Source organism: Myotis lucifugus, unplaced genomic scaffold (assembly GCF_000147115.1).
Source record: "Myotis lucifugus unplaced genomic scaffold, Myoluc2.0 scaffold_147, whole genome shotgun sequence".
Classification (NCBI taxonomy): domain Eukaryota; kingdom Metazoa; phylum Chordata; class Mammalia; order Chiroptera; family Vespertilionidae; genus Myotis; species Myotis lucifugus.
In genome coordinates, this window is record NW_005871195.1 from 2958243 (window position 1) to 2982023 (window position 23781).

The following is a 23781-nucleotide window of genomic DNA, read 5'->3' on the forward strand; positions in this document are numbered from 1 at the left end:
TACTTCATACCAAAATTTGATTTGCTTTCACGTGCATTTTGTATTATGAGGTGTGCCTGTGTTTATAACACAGTAGAAAGTGTAGTGAACAACAACAACAACAACAAATCACAAAGGGAGGCTCTAGCAACATTGTGGCCTACAGATAATCATCTAATTTGTCACTGCTTTTGTCTCTTTCTTCCGATATACAATAAAGTAATCCAAGTTAATGAGCTCACAGATGTCTTCAATTTTTAGCTCACCATGACTTTTTATTTCTCAGACACATTTGGATACTACCTTGTCCAACTCAGTAACAATAATCAATATTAAAATAATCACTGTAATAATTCTGAGGAAACAGAATCAAAAATCAGATATGTTTATAGTAGGTGTGATATGACATGAATACAATCTACTATTTCTACAGTAAGACCCAATGGTGGATAAGCTATACCACTAAACATTCACCTTGTATGTAGACACTCATGACCTTACATATATTAAGGTTTATATTATGCACTCTGCCCGTAGAAAATGGCTAATAATTTGCAGGCAAGGGAATACACACACACACACACACACACACACACACACACAGTCACTCAGCTCTCTTAGTGAGCACATTACACACTCAGAACTTTATATTACATATTGACTCTACAGTTCAAGTTCATTAATGATATCACAAATATATACTTTTTTGATTGTTCTCTTCCATATAGACTGAATGTTTACACCCTTTCAAAATGTACATGTTGAAATCCTCCCCCCAGTATGATGGTGTTTGAAGGTAAGACCTTTGGGAGGTGATTAGGTCACAAGGATGGAGCCCTCATGAACTGGATGAGTGTTCTTATAAAAGAGACCCAAGAGAACTCCCTGGCCCCTTCTACACGTGAGGACCCAGCAAGAAGACAGCCACCTGTGAACCAGGAAGTGGGCTCTCAGCAGACACTGAACCTGCAGGTGCCTTGAACTTGGATTTCCAGCCTCCAGAACTGTTAGAAATAAATTGCTAATGTTTCTAAGTCACCTAGCCTATGGCGTTTTCTTATAGCAGTGTGAATGAACTAAGACATATATATATAGTTCATGCACCCTCTCCAATCTGGGACCCCTCGAAGGATGTCCTACTGCCAGTTTACAGGGATCAGGCCTAAACCGGCAGTCAGACATCCCTCGCACAATCCGGGACTGCTGGCTCCTAACCAGTCACCTGCCTGCCTACCTGCCTGATTGCCCCTAACCACTCTGCCTGCCGGCCTGCTCACCCCCAAATGCCCCCTCTGCCGGCCTGCTCACCCTAAACTGCCCCCCCTGCTGGCCTGCTCACCCCCACCTCCCCTCCCCACTGGCCTGCTCATCCCCAACTGCCCCCCTGCTGGCCTGCTCACTCCAAATTGCACCCCCCCACTGTCACCTCCAACTGACACCCACTGATGGCCTGCTTGCCCCCAACTGGCCCCCCTGCTGGTCTGCTTATCCCCAACAGCCCCATCCCCCATCAGCCTGATCACCCACAACTGCCCTCCCCTCTTGGCCTCTAACCGCCTCTACCTTGGCCCCACCACCATGGCTTTGTCCAAAAGAATGTCTGGAAGGTCTCCTGGAAGGTCTCCCAGTCTAATTAGCATATTACCCTTTTATTAATATAGATAGAGGCCTGGTGCACAGGTGGGAGCTGGCTGGGTTTGCTCTGAAGGGTGTCCCGGATGAGGGTGGGGGTTCCACTAGAGTGCCTGGCCAGCCTGGGTGAGGGGCTGAGGGCTGTTTTCAGGCTGGCCACTCCCCCTTCAGGGTGGGGTCTCTACTGGGGTGCCTGGCCAGGCTGGGTGAGGGGTTGATGGCTCTTTGCAGGTTGGCCAAGACCCCCAGGGGGGGGACCCTCACCCCATGGGGGTGTGGCCAGCCTGGGTGAGGGGCTGAGGGCCGTTTTCAGGCTGACCACACCCCTCGGCAACCCAAGCTCCCAGCCTCTCCTTTTTTCTTTTTTCAGCGCCTCCTTGAGCAGAGGCCAGGGCAGGCTGGAAGCAGGTATCTGGGATTTATTTATCTTCTATAATTGAAACTTCGTAGCCTTGAGCAGAGCCCAGGGCCAGCCAGGGCAGGCGGGAAGCTTGGCTTCCTCCATCGCCGGGGGCAACCCAAGCCTCCTGCTCGCTCCAGCTCCATGGCTGCCGCCATCTTAGTTGGGTTAATTTGCATACTCGCTCATGATTGGCTGGTCGGTGTAGCGGAGTGGCAGAGTGATGGCTAATTTGCATGTTTCTCTTTTATTAGCGTAGAGATATATATATATATATATATATATATATATATATACTGAAATTTTACAAGTGTCCATACAAGAGGATGATTTGCCTATAAAATTTGTAATTATAGACTGTGATCATGGTTAGACTAGTTAGACTATATACTCTCACCCAGAAAAAAAAAATAGTTTGATTATTTAGAATCACTACATAAGGAAAAAGTCCTTCAAGGATAAATACAGAACATGCCCTGGCTTCCCCAGTTGCACAGGGGTAACTGTCTGTCCTCCTGAGACTGAGCTGCAGGAAAAAAAAATAATAATCCTATCTAATAATAGACAAACATGGTAATTGATTATACCTTCACTATGCCTCCCATTGGCTAATCAGCACAATATGCAAATTAACCTCCCAAAAAGATGGCGGCTAATTTGCATACTGCAGGCAGGGCAGGACAGCATGAGTGCGAGCCGCCATCCAGGCCCCCGTGTGCGACCCCAGAAGCCGCCTGCCTGCCGCCCATGATGGATCTGATCCCCGGTCGCAGGCTGGCTTCAGAAGCCCCAGAAGCCCCCTGCCGCCCGTGATTGGATCCAATCCCAGGCCACAGGCGGGCCCCAGAAGCCCCAGATGCCGCCTGTGATCAATCTGATCCCAGGTCGCAGGCCGGCCGCAGAAGCCCCAGAAGCCGCCTGCTGCCCGTGATCAAATCCGATCCCAGGCTGCAGGCGGGCCCCAGAAGCCCCAGAAGAAACCTGATATGGCAGTAACTCTATCAGTGAGCACTCTGAAAGTCAGTGGCATAAATGTACCAATTAAAAGACAGATTATGAGGGTGAATCAAAAACAAAACCCACTTTAAATATAAAGACACATATAGATTAAAAGTAAATGAATTAAGCTGCAGCCTGTTTTTCTCATTGGATAGAGCATTAGCCCGTGGACTGAAGGGTCCCAGGTTCAATTCCAGTCAAGGGCATGTACTTCAGTTGCTGGCTTGATCCCCAGTCCCTATCAGAGCATGTGCAGGAGGCAACCAATCAATGTGTCTCTCCCTTTCCCTTCACTCTCTCTAAAATTCAATGGAAAAATATCCTTGGGTGAAGATTAACAAAAACAAAGTAAATGGATTAAGTAACATTAAAGAGATTATAAGAAAAATATATTCCAAATTTTGTTAGTTGTATAATGGTTATGTTTAAATTATTAACACCTAAGAAATTGGGTGAAGGGTACATATAATATGCTGTAGTATTTTATAGTTTTTTTTTACATGTATGAAGTTATTTCAAATTAAAATATTAAAAAATTAAAAATTAATAAAATATTAATTGAAATGTATCTGCATTACATGAAAAATCTAATTGCTTCTAGCAAAATTTATTAAATTGTGCTAAAATTTACAAGGGTTCAATTAAAAGATATCTTAATTCTAAATGATATAATAGAAAATATATAATAGTGCAGTTATAAGCACTTATCTGAAAATAAAAATTTAAAGAAGTGAATTTAAAGAAGGGATTAGCCAAAGAAAATATATGCACAACCCATGGACACAGACAACAGTATGGTGATGGCCAGAGAGAAGTGGGGGGCAAGAGCTGGGTAGAGGGGGCAAAAGGGTGGAAATTGGGACATCCTATATAATAATAATAAAAGGCTAATATGCAAATTGACTGAATGGCAGAATGACCGGTTGCTATGATGCGCATTGGCCACCAGGGGGCAGACGCTCAATAAATGAGCTGCCCCCTGGTGGTCAGTGCACTTCCATATGGGGAGTGCCACTCAGCCAGAAGCTGGCTCATGGGTGGCCAGTGCAGAGGTGGTGGCAGGAGCCTCTCCCACCTCCGTGGCAGCACTAAGAATGTCCAACTAACGGTTTAGACCTGATCCCTTGGGGACCTAAGCCTTTAGTCTGACATCCCCCAAGGGCTCCCTGGCTGCCAGAAGGATGTCTGACTGCAAGCTTAGGCCTGATCCCCTGGGGAGTGGGCCTAAGTTGACAGGTGGACATCCCCCAAGGGGTCCTGGACTGCAAATGGGCGCAGGCCAGGTTGAAGGACCCCCCCCCACCCGAGTGCACAAATTTTTGTGCACCGGGCCTCTAGTCCTATATAATAAAAGGTTAATATGCAAATATTCCCCTCAATCTGTAGTTCGACCGGGAGTTCGACAGGGGGCAGAGCCAACCACCTGCAGCCCCTTGCCCTGGCCGGCCCCGCCCCCAATCTTCCCTGATTGAGGAGGGCTGGCTGGACCCCACTCGTGCAAGAATTTGTGCACTGGGCCTCTAGTATCAACATAAACATACTAGGACTCCAACAACTTCTGTACCCTACCATTCTGTGTAACAGCAACTTAACAGGCTTTCAAATGATCAAAAACTTTCATGCCCAAGGAAAGGATTCTTAAACCTATAGAATACAATTTCTGATATTGAAAAGTAATAGTTTATATTTAAAATAAAAACTTGTAGTATTAAAAGTGCTATGAAAGTTAGTGGTTTTATCTTTGGATTATTCATATTCTAAGATATCAACCTGTCATACACACAAACATGTGCACAAAGATGTCTTCTCAAAATCAGATATCTATCTATATAAAAGGCTAATATGCTAATTGTCCTCCACCTGTCCAACTGGTCGCTATGACATGCACTGACCACCAGGGGACAGATGCTCAATGCAGGAGCTGCCAAGCTGCAATGACTTGGCAGCGGCAGTTCTCGGTGATGCACCCCAAAACCAGAAAGGAGGAAGCCTGATTCCTCGTGGGGGCCGTGCGATTCCACCTCCTTCATCCATGGGTTATGTTGTTGCTGGGGCATTGTGGGCCCTGAATCTGGTTAACTGCACACTTGCATTTGCATTCCACACCCTATACCACAGCAACTTTACAGAGTGCCCTCTTGCACTCTGGGACCCTGCGGGGGATGTCAGAGAGCTGGTTTCAGCCAGATCCCCGCAGGCCAGGCCAAGGAACCCCACCTGCCAGAGGGACCCTGCTCATTCCACAGATGCCAGGGAGGGACTGTGGGAGGTTGGCTCCAGGGTGTGTCCGGCCCGTCTCGCCCAGTCCTGCCCCGCCAGCCACCTTCTAATTAATTTCCTTTCACTGTGCATGAATCCGTGCACTGGGTCAATAGTAATGACATATTTTGAATGTGAAAACATTATTTCGGCGCGCATGCGGGAGGCAACCAATCAATGTTTCTCACATAGATGTTTCTCTATCTCTCTCTACCCGCCCCCCATCTATCAAGTCAATAAAAAAAAAAAAAACATATCCTCAGGTGATACTTTTAAAAAAACTGTTAAAAATTATAAGTAGATGTCAAAAATCTCAAGAGTGTAAGTAACTGTAAAGCCAAACACCATATCCCTAAAGATGTATTTTCATGTGCAACAATCTGATGAAAATCCATTTATGTCAATGAATGTGGAATTTATCATCAATGAGTACAACTCCTGGCTCCCTCACATGGTATTGTCATTTATCTCACCATGATCAAGTCCTAAATTTAGTTTCTTTCTACTCTTTACCAGAGGAAATTTGTTTAACTATCTTTGAGTTAATGCTGAGTTGAGAGTAACTTAATATTCCCCAAACCTTCATGACCAGTGCTATTTCTTGCATCCAGATGGTCTTTTAAGCTAAGTCAGGTGATGTAAAACAGGAATGAAATTGTTCATGAGCTATGAAGATAGATTATTGACTGCCCCTACCCACATCCCACCCCTCTCAACCAGATGGTCTCTTAATGTGTAAAGCAGGAGAGATGGGTTAGTTTGGTCCATCTACACTAGTTGTTTTAAACAATTACTGTGAATCAGAATTGCCTGGGGAGCTTTAAAAAAGCCACAGATGCTCAGACCCCACCCGTACCATTATTTTGTAACAGCTGTATTGGAATATAATTCACTTGCTAGGCAATTTGCTCATTTAAAGTGGTCAATTTAATTCATATTATTATATGCATAGGGCTGTGCAGCTATCATCACAATCAATTTTAGATCATTTTTATCTCTCAAAACAAAGCCCATACCCATTAGCTACCATCCCCAAGCCCCTTCAGGAAGTCCCAAGTCAATACTAACCTGTTTTCTTTCTCTACAGATTTGCCCATTCTGAACATTTCATACAGATGGAAGTATACTGCTTTTGTGTAGCATTTGTTTCATCCATGTTGTAGCGTGAATCAGTACTTCATTTCTTTTTATTGCCAAAGAGCATTCAATTGTATGCATTTCATGTGTCCATTCATCAGTTGATGGACCTTCGGGTTGTTTCCGCTTTTGGCTATCACCCCATATGTCACCTACCTGGCCACAGTCAATGTACCAAGGATGGGCATTGCACCTTAGCCAGATAGGCCAGTATATTTCCTTCATCTACTGCTACCCAGGACAGTCTGGGTTATGTTGTGGTAACAACCAGCCAGAAAATCAAATCTGAGCACCCCAAAACAGCAAAGTAAAGATACACTTTCATCATGAGAAAACAGAGCTACTACTCATTACAGTCCCTCAGGAACCCTGATCCACATATGCTTCCCTAATCCCAGAGATGGGGAGGGTAGGGGTGGGGGAAGGTCAAGATGAACCACACACTGGCTCCTAAATCTATCTCCCGGAAGAGAAACACTTGCATCTTGGGTCCAAGCAAGTCATATTATGGGGCTGAGTTAGAAAGGGAGACTATACATTTCTCTTGCAGGGAGCGGCACCCATTGGGGGGGGAGGGTGAGGGCTCTCATTGTCCTTTCAACTTGCTAAATTAAGATGATGTAAGCTTAGAACTATCTGGACCTATGCTCTTCTTCAACTTATCTCATGAAGGAACCTGTGTGCAGAATGAGGCCAAACCAAAAGGGAAATCTGAGAGGTGATGTTCAGGGGCGCCTCTGAGGCCAGCTACACCCCTGGATTCTCTTGTTGTATGAGACAATAATGTCAATATCTTTTTTTATTCTTCAACTGGTTATAAATGGGCTTCTATTGCTTGTAACCAACAGCGCTCAGACTAAACTTTCCTGGGAAGTCAGGACATGACATACTGTGAGCTGAGGTGTCAAAGATGACAGCAAATACCAAGTGTCTTTGAGTGTGTCAGACTTAATCATTCTAACTTCCACATCTAAGCTAAAGTATATGGCATCTACTTTCATACATTCTTATGAGAATGGAAGTTCATGCATTAAGCGATTTGAGTCATCATCTGTACCCAGCAGGTGTTCGTTGAAACCTGTCTCTCTCTTGCTCCATTCTTCCCCTCATCCCTTCCTCCAAGCTAACAACTATGCAGTATTTTTTTTAAAATATATTTTATTGATTTTTTACAGAGAGGAAGGAAGAGAGATAGAGAGTTAGAAACATCGATGAGAGAGAAGCATCGATCAGCTGCCTCCTGCACATCTCCTACTGGGGATGTGCCCGCAACCCAGGTACATGCCCTTGACCGGAATCGAACCTGGGACCTTTCAGTCCGCAGGCCGACGCTCTATCCACTGAGCCAAACCGGTTTCGGTTATGCAGTATTTTATCTTCATGTTGTTATCATCCAATAATATTTACTATTTTAATAAACAGAATGAATAGATGGGGTGATTAGGACAGGGAGTGGGCTGAGAGCAGAAATATTCTAAGCATAGGGAAAATCCAAATAACCTGAAATCTTGACTTTGACCCCAGAGCTCAGAGCCATAAGCAGTTAGGGCCCATCACACAGGGCCTTTCAGCATTCGCCAATGGGGAGTAAGACACGCCTCTGCTGTGCCTCAGCTGCACCCGGACTCACTGACCATGACAACAGACCCTGGATGAGTTCCTCTCTCTGCAAATACTTCCCCTTCTGTACAGGGAATTACGCCACTCAGGCCAAAGCTAGAACATAGCATGGTTTAGGGAATCTAGTGTCAACCTCAAAAAGTAGACACAGTTGTTCCTATGAAAAATAAAACAATAATAAATAACAATGCAAGAATAAGCTCTGTGTTTTGCATACTCACAACTGTAAACCTACTTTTGTCACACACTACATACAACTCAATTCAATATAGAAGCTGCACCAGTCAGGACTGCATCCATCCTTAGTGCCCTGAAATTATGCATTGCCAGGGACAAGTCACAAGGAACAAAACACTTGGTCAGCATTCGTAACATAAACCAAGAGCATAACAATGTGATTAATTCCTCGACAAAAACAGGTTGTATCTCTCTTTTAAAAGCGTGTAGATGTAAACCGTTACATCCATTTTGAATCTTCTTGTCGATTTGAAAACTTATTCCCCACTAATTTCAAAAAGGCCAAGTTCATGGTATACCTTTTGGTCATCTCAAAGCTTAAAGCAAAGAATGGGAGCCTCTTTTATGCATTTGCTTATTTGGTGATTTATTTATGTAGTGAAAGGTAATAGGAGAAATAAGGAATAGGTTTATTCCATAATACATGTGTTTTACATATATTGCATTGGCTTACGCACTGCCCAGGACTGAATAATAGCTTAATGAATGACCATAGTTCATAATGCTTTGCAAATTTAGAAAGCATTTGCACACAAGCACTTTATATCTTGCAGAAAGCTTCTGAAGAGGACAGAGCAGGTAAGGTCAATAATTTACAAATGAGGAAACCAAGACCTGGATTGGCAGGCAACTTGCCCAGTAACTGTCTAGAGCAAGCATGTCAAATCCGCGGCCTACAGGCTTCATAAGGCATTCGGCCCACTGGCCATGAGTTTGACATGCTTGGTCTAGAAAATACCCCCGCTGAGATTGGCACTGGGCCTCATGTGGGCATCCAGACCTTGCAGACTGCAAAGCCAGCCTGAGCTGCAGTCTCAGCCCCACCTCTCACTGGTCACATGACCTGGCCAGCCCTCTGCTTCCAGCTCCTCATCTGTGAAGTGAGGAAAATTAAAGGGTCGCCAGGAGAGCATCCAATGAGCATCCGAACATGGCGAGCTCTGAATTTTTAGTCTTTTTTATACCCACCCAGAACTCTTTTCACTATACCCTACTACTTCATGAGCAAGATGATTTATTTTCACTTTTTTGTAGGTTCAATAAACAGATAAACCTGGATTTGAATTTTCTCCCTGATACTTATTACCATGAGTCAGGGCAGGTCACATAAGCTTGCTGAAGCCCCTGCCGCATCACTAAAACAGAAATAATAGTCATCACTTTATATAAATGTTACCTGTATTCAATAAGGTAACGCCATAAATCATTTAGTAGGTGCTCAGCGTGGTGGAAGCCATTATACATGGGAGTTATTATCTCTCTCATTACAATCATTCCACAGCTGGAGTTCTTGTCTGCTGTTGCAGGCCTCATGGAATGTCTGCCTCAATGATTCCTGCAAATCCCAAGGGTGATGAATACAACAAGCTCCCTTATCAACCCGATGGCCTCTGCCTCAGTCTCTCTTCTTCCCCAGTGGTAGGCATCATGGGTAGGAAACGAGCATGGTGACAGACTCCCTCTGGAGGGACAGGGGACAGGGATATTTTACGGGACACTTGGTGGGTCAAACCGACCACGACCATAAAACTCTAAAGAAGGAAAGAAGCCTCAGATGATGCCTAACAATGTGACTACTAATATGAATCCTACCACTCAAAACTAACATGACATTAAGAACATCTACTGAATGGCCACTGGTGCCAAGTCCTGTTCTCAGGGAATAAAAACTTTAGAGAGCAGGTGAGTATCTCATTTGCATGAAAGAAGGGGCGGGGAGGTCAAGCGGTTTGTGCAAACTGCAGGGAAGCAATGTTAGAACTCAAACCTAGAAAACGCAGTCCTAGTAATAGCCAACTTCCTCCTAGTAATAGCCAACTTCCTCACAAACAGCCCTTTCTGCACAACAGCTGACGCTTGCAGTCTCAACTTCTTTAACGGAACTGTGTTCCTTATAGGGCAACTCTGAAACCTCGGCCAATTAGACTCCAAGATGCTGTGCTTTGGCGAGGTGAAGGCTCCATACGTGTCTGAAACGTAAGCCTTCAGTCTCCTGTATCGTTGCGGTGTCTCATATTCCAAAGCATGAGCAACAGAAACACAAGTCAAAAATGCCAAAGGCAGGACTCTCGGAGTTCCGAGCATCCATCTCCCGCAGAATCTGAAATTACCAGAGGCAAACCTGAGAGGCCCTAGGGGACCCTGAAGGCTGTGCCTTTTAAAGTGACAGAAGTGGACTGAGTAATGACAGGTGTCACTGAGGAACAGTGTCACTGCCACCCAACACACATGCTGGGTTTCTGCCGGGCAGCAATCATCTACACAAGCACTAACCTCTTCAACTTCATATTTAATTTTAGAATAAATAAATGAGCCACTGCAAAAGATAGGGAGGGACTCGCCCATCACTGTGCCATGGGAACCTCCTTCAAATCATGACTCTTGCTCCAGGTGGGACAGGAAATGAACAAAGTGGAAAAAATCAATCAAACAAACAAAACCTATGGATTTGAAGGTAGGTCATTTGATAGATTTCCCCAAAGATATTTAAAGTTAAGTTCCAGAAATTGACAATAGGCTTTGTCAGTCTTATTTCATCCAGGAAGTTTCTGGCCCCTTGCAAGTTAACCACCTTGGTCATCTGCGGTTTGGGGAACTAAAGAAGGAAGGGGAAAGAAGCTATTATTGCTTTTCACTAATGCATTTCATATCAATTTGAGACTAATGTCATTAGTGATGATTAAGCAATCAAAACTTGATAAATATTTTTAAAATATATTTTTATTGATTTCAGAGAGGTTGAAGAGGGAGAGAGGGACAAAAGTATCAATGACGGGAGTGAATCACCGATTGGCTGCCTCCCACAAGCTCCCTACCAGGGATGGAGCTCGTAGTCAACTTTGAACAAGGAGTTGACATGTTATGGGGAATGGAGAATGAAAGAGCAAATGAGACCGCTGTCCCATGTACATTTAAACTGAGACTTCATTAATTAGCTGCATGATATCAATACTTAGCTGAGTGACGAAGTGGGCAGTTCACAATTTCTAGCACATCAACCAAACATGCATCATTCATGTGCTAACCAGCTACTCTAAACTCTGTGCTAAGAACTGCAAAGAAGTGCCATCCCCAGCCTCTCACCGCAGGAAGACACAGCCTCTAAGGCAAGATGGCAGGAAGTGCCTGCACTCTGCACACACTGACCCTGTGCCAGGCATGTGGCTAGTCGTCTAGGATGCAAGGATGGCTAAGGCAGCTTCTCCCCTCCAGGACTTCACGGCTGACTTGGAGAAGAATCCCTACAAATACTGATGTTTTAGTTCTTCAATAGAGAGATATGTTCATCAATCCATCCTGGCTTATATAAACTTTCATTTATTTTTTAGTGAATTCAGCTTTTAAACTTTCATTTAAAAATAAATTCTATGTGCAATATTTCATCTCAGCCAGCAATTTACCTTAGAGTTAACGGAAGGAGTTAGTTACTTCTAACTGGATAGTGGAAACATTGTTTTGCTCTTGTCTTCTAAATATGACCACTAGATGGCGAAAGTTGCACATTCATTTTAAGGGCAGTCTGCAAATGGCCATTTCAGCAATTTGCGTCACAAAAAGTAACTCTTTTAGAAACATCTAAATTTCCACATTATTAGTAGTTACACCAACTGGGTCACAGGGATATGGTTGTTTAAGACTAGGCAATGTCTTTGCTGTATTGGTGTTAAGAGCTATATGTGCTTTTTGTAGACAATTCACTTCTTCACAACTTAAAAAGTTTTATAGATACCGTTTCCTAAAAACCCCATAAGTAACAAGATTTAGCTCTCTGTGTATATGTAACTCCTTTTATGCACAAAAGAAGGCATTGTATGAGTGCTCACTTCTTTTATAAATCAGGTGTGAGGTGGAATCACTTTATGCTACTCCTATTTAAGTAAATACCATTTCTCAGGGAATCTGCCCAAATTCGGCTTTTCAACAATTACTTGTGGAAATGAACATCAGGTTCCATTTGGATTCGGTTTAAATTGATTTGAATGTGGGCCCAGAACTGAAATTTGGTTTCTGCACATTTTCGATATCCATTTGACACTAGGAAAAGCATGGAAATGTTATTGTGGTTACGAAGCTGCCGTGAGAAGCCGCTCGGCATGCCACTTACCGGAGAGGGCTCCAGGCAAAGCGGAATGTTTAGGGGCAAATGAGAGGAGCCAGGAAGAAACCACATACAGCCTGGTGCGTACTGGGTTTCAGTCGTGAGAAGCTAGGACTAGAGGCCAAAAAGCAGGATGAAAATGAACCCAAGTAAAGAGCATGCTCATTTTCATAAGAAATAACAGCAGGTCGCCACACAACCATGTCCTGAGAAGAGCATTCCACCCTGGAAACACTTTCAAAATGCCTTGTGGATTAGAAACAGATCTCACCAACACTGTAAATACTTCTAAGCAACAACTATAAAAATAAGAGACTCTGCGTGCACTCACTTTACCGTTTTTAGAGCAGACTGCAGATTACGCTCACATTTCATAGAGGAATTTAGATTTTTAGGGGAAAAGTTTTCTTTACCAAAACCTCACACCTTGGGTAATTATTGTTCTACTGCTCAGCTTAATATTTTTAAAATCTGATTTCCAGACTAGCTTTGTATATTTCCGTTTAAATATAAAATTACTTATAATTACCAGAAGAGGGCTCTATCCTCAAACCTAAATATCACACACTCCACTGATAAAGTACCTTGCTATCCTGAATGAAACTCCAATGCAATCCAGTGTAATCATTGCATCAGAATCTCTAAGAGAATCTAACCGAACCTTTTTAAAAAATATATTTTTATTGATTTCAGAGAGGGAGAGATAGAAAGATCAATGATGAGAGAGAATCATTGATCAGCTGCCTCTGCACATCCACATTGGGGATCCAGCCTGCAACCCAGGTATGTGCCCTGATGGGGAATCAAACCCTGACCTCCTGGTTCATAGGTCGATGCTCAACCACTTAGCCATGCTAGCCGGGCCTAACTGAATCTTTAAAGGAATGACTGATTTGCAGGATGTCACCATTTATGTTACTAAGCTATTCACTTAAGTTAAGGAAAACAGAAGCTAAAAGGATAGCATTGTACAGCATCAGAATCTTAATACTTTATAACTTTAATACTTAGTTCTTGCATTCACCCAACAGAAATGTCTGATTCCTTTATCGGCTTGCAATTGCACAGAAATCTCTACTTTAGAATACACCATTTTATGAAAACTGCTATTTTTCTTGGTTAACTGGAAAACAGGTGAGAGACTAAAAAGGCAAAAAAAAAGAGCAAAGGGTTACAAGTATTTATTCTAGAAATTTTGGATTATTTCAGAAAATGAGACTGTCTTCTGTGCTCCCTTTGGTCTTTTTGATGATGGTTCCACCTCTGTAAGAATCTCAGGGATATCTTGAAAATAAATTTTAGCTTAAGTGTTTTTGAAATGTAGTTAGTATAAAGGTGAACTTCTAAGCCATGGGGGGATTGGATTACGGTTACAGATTCCAAAGGGGAATTTTATTTTTCCCTCTAACCCAGTGGTTCTCAATCTTCCTAATGCCTCGACCCTTTAATACAGTTCCTCATGTTGTGGTGACCCCCAATTTCATTGTTACAAATTGAACATAATTAAAGCATAGTGATTAATCACAAAACAATATGTAATTATATATGTGTTTTCCGATGGTCTTAGGTGACCCCTGTGAAAGGGTCGTTCGACCCCCAAAGGGATCGTGACCCACAGGTTGAGAACCGCTGCTCTAACCAATGAAACGTTTTTCAGACAAATATGCTTTCTTGCTGCTCATTCTCTGTACACCTTGAGGGTCCCAGACTTATGTAGGGCCAGGAGGTTTATTTTCATATTCCCTGCCTGGCATGGGTTCCAAGCTTTGTTCCCCTTCCTCCACACCCCTATTGAAATCAAAACAGAAGTTCATAAATGTCCTTGATCAGAAGGCATTGTGGGACAGTTAGTAACTCTAGTACTGTTTTCTTTAATCTCTGGATTTTGGCTTCCTTTTCACTTTTGGCCTCTGAGGATCTCTCTTACATTTTTACATTCTTGTAATCTCAGCAATGCATTTAAAAAGATGCTTACATATGTTACCCAATTATTTTTTTTGGGGGGGGGATTGGTGTGTGGTAGAAGATTCTTTATGAAATGTAGTCTATCCTGTTCTCTTCTCCACTCAATTTGAACAAAAATTGTCCTTAAGATAATCTTATATAGAGTATAAATTTTTGACAGCTGAACTTATAGAAAACTCCTGAACTTTCTTCAACCTTCTGATTAGAAATGAGGTCCTTCCCCCCAAAGTGTTCATTCTATCATTTTGTTAATAAAATTACATCATCAGTGATTAGGGTATTTGAATCAGGAAGGTTACTACACTAATTAGTGACCACTAGAAATTTTGACTATGATATGAGGCTCTGTAGCTGGCAGTTTTCATTGTTGGATATACTGTTTTCAATGAAAATCCTAAGAGATGCTGAAGATTTGCTGAAATTCATTACTTATATATAATCTTCATTTTACTAGTTAGATTTGCTTTAACAATGTTTAGCAAAAGGACTTTAGTACCATTTTCTTTCCTTCTTTGGTCAAAGCAAAAAATACAAAGTGAACCACATCAGGTCAATTAATATTGTAAAGTTATCATCATTTCTAAAGAAACCACACACACACACACACACACACAAACACACACACACACATGTTACTCCCAAGAAACAATACTCTAAAATAAAAGTTGAACAATTAAAATAAGCAAATTAATTATATGCCCTGACACAACAACCCACTGCCCAAACATCTGCATTCTCTGTTTTCAATGAATGGTTATTGGAAAAAAAAAATGAGTAAGCCAAAATATAATAAAACAGGGCCTAGAGGAATGGAAAGAAAAATCCAATACTGCTTACTTTAATATAGAACTCCTCAATGAAAAGCCTTCCAAAAATAAGTTGCTGGTATGGCAGAAGACAATATACTCCCAAACATAGAAGCAGTAGTTGATGAAGAACATAAACCTTCCCTAACGCCTCAGGTCATTAATATACTATGGCTTCTAGAAGGAATTTTAGTAGTAACATTTACCAACAAATCTCTTCTGCTTTTATTTATGGTTGGTTTGTTTTTGTCAACCTGGGTAAGCACTTCTGTTACATTACTTCTCTAAATCAAGAACTTGGCAAAGCACTGCATAACATTCTTTTGAGGACATCCTCTCACTGATTTCTCAGAAAAATCCAGTGAAGTGTTATGTCCCTTGTACAGGGAGCTCAGGTTCAGAGAATTTTACGTATTTTCCTGGGATGTATTAACAAGTATGTGAAAGAGTTATAGTCTAACAGATTTTCACAGCTTCGTGTCCAAGGAACTTTCACCATTATGTCACTAGTAGAAGGTAGTTGACATGTAACTTTTCTTAATTTATGAGAAAAATAAATACCTTTACTAAAAAAAAAGAAAACCTCTAAAATAGGTAGATAAATGTGAGTGGTAGGTAAATCATAGGTTAGTAATAGGTAATGAGTCTGTAAGACCAGTGGTTTCATGTGAACTGAACAAGGAGACTAGTGACCACCCTATTCCTCAAAAGAGTTTGTTTTCTATTTTGTACCTGGAATACTAGAGGGGAGGGACAGGACATTAGATAAGTGATGGAAATTGAGCCACGGAATGGCTTAAGCCACTACGAAGAAATGTGTGGCCAAAGCAATATTAGTTTGGGACATCTGCTGGAACACTACTAGGAAATTAGGGACCATTGCCCCCATGAAGGGGATTCTTTGCAGCTGAGTGAGTCCAGAGTATAGATCCTGGGACAATCTTTGTCCTAAATCTGCTAGCCTACACATCTCCATGAAAATTAGACTTACTTAACCTTGTATGTTGGTATGTGGCCAGCTGATATATACATCCATGAGAAGGAAGAGGGGTCGCTGAGTCAAGGCAGCTTGCCACACAAACCAATAAATCATATTAAGGTCACCTGTTTAATTAATAGATGTTAAGAGTTACTAATCAATTCACAGACAACTTATTCTTGCAAATTCTAAAAATGTCTAGGAAATTCCCAGAAATATGCTAATATAACATGGCTCCAGGTAATGAGAACATTAAAGAACGTGTCACCTCTTTACGATATTTGCACCAATGCTCCTCCTTTGGTTCATTGGGGTAAAAGTTCTTCATTATTCAATGGTCCACTTAATGGGACAAATTTTCTGACCTTTCTAACTCTCATTACACATACAACTAATTGGCTTCTGGTGCCCCCTCAACCAATAGCAAATATAATAAATTGATGCATTGCCTCAACATTGCTTCTGCAACATTGCTTCTGCAGAACTTTCCATAAAATTTATGAATAAAACTAGGAAGATAAAATATTACATTTCCCTGAAAGCCAGGTTCACATTGAATAGGATTGCCCAAAGTGTTTTCATGAGGTAAAAAATAAAATAAAATTGTAATACAGTTCACTTATATGTAAATATTTAATCACAATAAAAATTATTCCACCCATAATGTATATTTTCAGCCTCTATATATCCTGGGGTAGAGTATGATCATCACTGGTGTCATTGTCGAGAATACAGTTTCAATGTTGTCATATCCCCCCACATGGAACAGGACTTGCCTTCATCACTTAGCTTCCTTAGGCATAAACAGTTAATATATGAAATGGATGGCTAATCTTATGGATATATGAGGTTCATTTTAACAAATTTTGGAATTCCCTATAGATCTGGCCTCCTTCATTTCTCCTTTATGAACATGATCCCATGAGCTCCACATCTGTAATTTGGGGGGTGGCCCCCTGGCCTGATCTGCCAAATACCCTAGAGGAGCAGAGGAGCCACAAAGCCCTGCTAGAACCTCTCCCGGGAAGAGCTGCTCTTAGGAGAAACTCTTTGTCTAGAACAGAGAACTCCTGACCCACCACGCTGGGCTTCACCACCCACAGATTTCAAGAAATGTGTTTCCTCAATGGAAACATAAATCCCTCAGGGTAAGAAAGCATGGATTCACCGAACATATTTTGAGTTTAGCTTTCTGAATTTCCCCAGCCTCGCCATACATTCCTGGGCACTCATCTAGTGCATCGCAGATACAAGAAGCTCATGGTGTCATGTTATATCTCTCTGATAGGGTTATCGTGTCTACAGTTTTGTTACACAATTAAACCACCAGAAGTGTTCCTTCCTGCTTAGTTTCTTTACTTTACCTCCTAAGCATCACTCTGAATGCTACTTTAATAATGTGTGTCTGTCGTCATAAGTTTACTTAATTTGTAGAGCACCTCTGATGGGTCAAACATTGAATTAGGCTTTTGGGATTTGAAAAGGAATCAATAATGAGACTCAGGCCCTACCTGGTTAGGCTGGCATCCCTGAGAGAAGTGGGGCATTAATCAAAGCATCACGCAGCATGGAACTGCTCACTGTGCTTATCACTGGTCTAAGCACAGGAGACATGGGAACAAAAGTAAGACAGAATGTGAGAACTTGGGGATTCCATAATGAAAGCAACAGATTTCAGATCTATAATATTTTAAAAACCTACGCTTTCATGTGCCATTTAATCCTACATAGAGAAGCTGCCTCAGAGATAGGGAAAGAGAAATAAGAGTAAAACCTAGCATCTGATCATTGCACGAATCCTCCCATCCACTATTCACCATGGGATACATGGTACTCAGTAAGCATTTGGATGGAAGAGTGAAGAAACTTTGTAAGACTTTAATTAAGTCACAGTTCATGTCTCAAAGCTTTTAAACTAATGAATAAAGTAATAATATGTTAATTAGATGTTTTTAATAAAAACCTCTCCCTGCATGATCCTGCTTCTGAACTGGTGTAAGTATACCTCTAGCAAACACGGGGGGAAGAGGGCAGGATTCACGGGGCATTTCACTAGGTGGGAGGGAAGCCACTGATATCTGCCCAACAGATTCCACAAAGAAAAGATGCAGAAAGAAGAGCTCAAACAGCCTTCTGAGGGACAGGCCCACGTGGTATTTCCCCCCTTTTTCATCCTCTAAGACTGACTAAATGTAGTATGTATGCTTTGACCCAGAAAAGGAGTGTGTGGCATGGCCAGATAAGGCTAGAACCAGCATGATGCTTAGAGTAATTTTGAATATGCACATCCAAGGGTGTACAAGACAACAGCAGAATGTGTCTCAGCCAACATAGGCAAGGCCTCAGGAGCCCTTGTCATGTTTGCAAATGAGACCCAATGGCAATGAAACAGTGGAGATTGTCTAGAAACTCTTAACATCCACAAATACTTTTAGTGTTTCTTATACCAATTTTCCAGTTAAGTAATCAGCATAGAACAATGTTAGGTTGAAATGATTGCAAGCAATGGTGTGCTGGATAAGCGTAAAATGATCGGTTTAATAAAATAAAGATCCCTAAGTATCCCATATGACAAATCAGTATGCTTATAATAACAAAATTGGGGCCTTCTTGGTAGCTATGTTTAGCATAAATGTTAGGCAGCTGTCCCTATTCAAAATCATTCTTATCCCTTCTTTTCCTTGGGGGAGGGTGGGATGTAAATGCATCTAGCTCTAGAGGAGAAAACCTACTTAATATTAGATTATCCCCATTCTTAGTTTCTTAAATTCTCCCTTCAAGATGAGTACTGGCAACTGATCAGAGTCTTCTGGTTATCCAAGAAAATAAGCATTATATCAATTATGAATATTGCTTTTTTATAATACTCTCCAGAACAAGTATAATGGTGAGACTCAAGCATAGGTATCTAAAATGATATCCCAGATATTGTAGAGGATGCAAAGAAATAAATATAAGGTCTCTGTACTCATATCCTCACTAAACAAAAATCAAGACAAACAATAAAAAAATTAAACTACACTGTAAGACAACACCATGAGTTGTTAGCTGCCAAATGGTTAGGCTTGTTATTAACATCAGAACCCATAAGAGTTGTTTAGGTAAACAATGTATTTGGCCACACAGGAAACTGAAGTGAAATTAATCTCAGTCCATAAATTCAATTGCAAAAAATGTCAATGTCTTTATTTTCTTAAATCAATACAAATCCAACACTGCTAAAATCACATCCTGTGCCGCAGAATCACCACCAGATCACACAAAGATCCCAGGCCCTTACGTAATGCTCAAGACCTAAGTGCCCTCACTCTTTAATAAGGCCACTGGTCTCATCATTGGGTCATTCTTGGTCTCAGCCAACATAGCCCCTTTCTCAGCTACAAGCTCCGATGCTTCTGTGTCATGCTTGGGATGCAGGGTTCCTACACCTGGGTCCAGGCACATGCACCAAACTTGAAAATTGTGCCTGGGTCCAGCCTACAGAGGTGCCCCAAGAGATGACATCGTCCAATCTTTTACCACCTCTCCAGATGCTGCCATAATCGCAAAGGTTCCTGATAATGCAGAACCATAAAATACATCTGAATTATTCCAATCTGTAAAGACAAAAAAAGTTCCTTCACTTCTCTCTCTCTCTCTTACCTGTTTAGAACAACTCAAATTACTACCACAACCAATCTAAGTCTCTACAGAAAAAAGCAAGTGTGTCCATGTTCAAGCAGATTTCTTTTCTGCCCTGCTGAACCTCCAAAGGGAGAACCCAGTTACCTGGTTGAAATGGGGAAGAAGACACAGCCATAAAAACAAATACTGTTAAAAACACAAATTAAAAATTATCATAGCCCTGGCTGGGTTTCTCAATGGTTGGAGCATCTTCCCATAAACCAAAAGGTTGTTGGTTCAATTCCCCTTCAGGGCACATACGTAGGTTGAGAGTTCCATCTCCTATCAGGGTAAATTTGGGAGGCAACCAATTGATGTGTCTCACATCAATGTTTCTCTCTCTCTTTCTAAAAATCAATTTAAAAAAATATGTGTAGGTGAGGATTTTAAAAGTCACTACAGATTTCCTGCTACAAAATAAATATTAACAGAGAAATATTGTTTCTTAATTTTTACAAGACCTAGACAAATATAGATCTAAGATAGAATCACTCCTCTCTAAGAAATCAGTATCATCTGTCTTAGGACAGGCACTATCATAAAATGCATAAAATACCATAGCATAAATAACTGATATTTATTTTTCACATACTCGAGGGAGAAAGTCAAAGATCAAAGAGCCAGGAGATCTATCTGTTAGTGAAATCATTGCCATCACCACAAACATCATCACCAGTACCACCATCACTAGGGATCACTAAAGACCTAATAGTACTTTAAGTAAGGGTCTCAGAGCTCTCAAATAAATAAAATGGAAAAAGGTTTTTGTTTTTGTTTTTTTTTTGCATACACATCAGATACACAATGATGAGTGTGAGGAAAACCCCTTTGCCCTTTCACTCCTTAAGAGCAACAGGGTGAGTTTACTTACCCTTTCAAAGCATGGCGCAACTGGAAGGGGCGCTCAGGGCCAGGAGACAGCATCGATGTTTAAAACAAAAAAAGGTGTGGGGAATCTGATCTCCAGCTGGAACATACATAGCCTAATTATCTTCTATGAGTATGTGAACATGTGTGCACTGAGATAGTGAACAAAAATTGCTATTTTATCACTGATAAAAGCTGGATGCAAATGATCATGTTTCTAAAGCTAGACTCCATTCTCATGAAATTACTGCTTTTGGAAATACTATCACAGAATATTTTTTAAATGGAAAACAGAGTTCATGAAGTCTCTTATTCAGATCTGTCCCGGCCAACACATTATTCTCCCCCCATTAAAGAGCCGTGGCCATCTGCCCCATCTAGACGACCAGCTGGTATGATCTCCAGAAATATCTTCTCAGTTGTAGGTACTAATTAGGTTTTTTTTCATATGAGCAAATTGTAGATTAACTGTGTTTACAAAACAAAAAATTTTCAATCCAGTTCACCTTGTAGCAAGTGACTTGATTTCAATAATGAAGAAGAGTCTCACAGGCAGGTCCTTTGGGAGGTTGGTTGTTTCTATAAAGGGATTTGTGGTAGGAATAATGGGAAATTCCTGTTCTCATCCAAAATCAAACCTAGAATTATGATCTCATTTAAAAAAGCAATTGTAGCCCAGCCAGTGTGGCTCAATATTTGAGAGTTGACCTATGAACCAGGAAGCCAGGGTTCAATTCTTGGTCAGGGCACATACCTGGGTTGCTAGCTCCATTCCATCATCCAGGAAGCAGTTGATCAATGATTCTCTCTCATCATTGATGTTTCTAACTCCCTCTCCCTTTCCCTTCCTCTCAGAAATCAATAAAAATATATTTTTAAAAAAGGAATTGTAATGGAAACCAACTGTCAGTTCACAAGAAGTTACAGTCAAATCACCTGATGAATGGACACTACAAAGATGAGCCCTAAATCGTGTGTATGATGATGTTATACAAAACATGTAGCCTCTCCGCCTTACAATTTACTGTTTCTAGTTAGTATTGAACAGAACTGAATATGCATGAACATTTGACCAAATCTCAGATATTCAACAACTAAATTATAACATACCTCATCGAAGTAAAGAAAACTGTCAAAAAGAAAAGGAATTTGGCTACTGAAAAGGTCAAAGGACCATCCTTCCCATTAAATAAAATGTCTATTTTAAAAAGACTGAGGACAGAGAGAATGTATAAAACCAAACTCAAAGAGCTTTAGACTTTTATAGTCTACTGACCACATCTCCTCCATGACACACTCCCCTACCCTATCTCCCAATACACCATCTCTTCTTTATTCTTCCTTTACCCCTCTCCCCGGAAGTCCCTTACCATTTTCTCATCCTCCTGCCCTCCTCTCAGTGTGGGATTTCCCATGAGGACCTGCATCTGCCTGCCTTCTCTCCACATCCTATCCCTTCAGTTATTACTTGATCCCATCAGGAGCCCTCTGTGACTGATGCCCAACTTTCCCAAGTTCACATCTTGGCTCTATCACAACCAGTTTGACCTCCTGTTCTCTTATATATAAATTGAGGATAATGACAATGACATTTAATCTTGGAAAACTGCTGTGAGAATTAATTAAGAGATGCATGTAAAACTCTTTAAAAATGCCTCCTAGTAAGCACTTACTAGATGATGGTGGTGATGATGTTCATGTCCCTAATGCTGACCCTTTGCTCTCCTCTCCTAATGGCTCCTTTGCTCATAGAGCCCTTCATTCCAACTCCACATGTTAACAAACCCAGGATCACTGCCACTCCTTCCACCATCTGCCTCTCAGTTTCTCACCCAAAACTATCCATCTCTCTTCAGAAACCCCTACTGGTTAACCCAAACTCTGCCATGTGCTTCTCACTTTCTATGTTATTATTTCAGAGATGTGTATGTATTTTTTATCTTTATAATTAGATATTTGTTTGTTAACCTGTCTATTGCCTGTCTCCTGCAACAGACATTGAGTATGGTGAATGCCAGGGTGACATTGTTTTATTTATCACCATTTATCTAGAATCTCATGTTGTGACAGCTAGATACTTAAGAACTATTTATCACATACAGGAAAGAACAGTCTCAGATTCTATTTAAATGTGATGAAGGAAACAATGTGATGATTTTACTTTAAATAAAATAATTTTAAACTAACCTATTTTGTGATTGTCTTCATGTATGAGAGAGGTTTAAATAAAAAATATCATATAAAATTATAAAATCTATCTTTGTTCAAACTTCTTAGATCTGAGAGATGCTCATAATTAGAGAGGAATTATGAGGCAGTCATTGTTGATGAGCATTATGAGAACTGGTCACTTTTATGGACACTGTGAACTCATCTTTAATGCTCATTATATTTAGTGGCTTAAAATACTGAAGCAATGCCCAGATGGAAGGTGGCAAGATAATTAAGTGACATAGCTAACTAAATGCCCCTTGAATAATAAAAGGAAGGCTTTCTATTATAAGTAATGAATTCTTTTGTTCTATTGGTCTGGGTGGATTAGAAAGTTAAAAAAATAAAGAAAGCAGATATGCTAAGAAAATATCAAATGATCAGAAAAATTAGACACCTCTTTGGACTTAGTTTTTCTCTTGAGCAGTTTACTTCAGATGTCTGCAGAATAAACAATATAAGATACACTAAGTCATTTAAAATAAAACTAAATTGTAAGACATGCATATACTAGTACACACAGCATTGTAACCTTGATTTCCTATACATGTTGCCCCACATATAGAAGTGGTTGATCTATAGCCAGACAACACATTTTGAAAATGAGCTACTTGGGTCTATACACATTGAAAGAAGCATTGAGGCCATACAAAATCATCAGAATATGGGCCTAAATTCTCCGATAAGAGAAACAAATCACTAACAGAAAGACAACTAATTCTACTGTCTTTCTCTTTCACTGTAATTCATCAAGTCGTGACCTTAATCTAATGCAATTTCAGAAGTGGAATGCGCGGTGGGAAGTTTCAGATGCTTTGTCTATTTGGCCGTGCTGATCAGTTCTCATTCGCACCATAATTGGATTTCCCTAAGTTCACTGACATTTCAGTTGATTTCAATAATCATTAAAGGCTTTTGTTCTTTCATC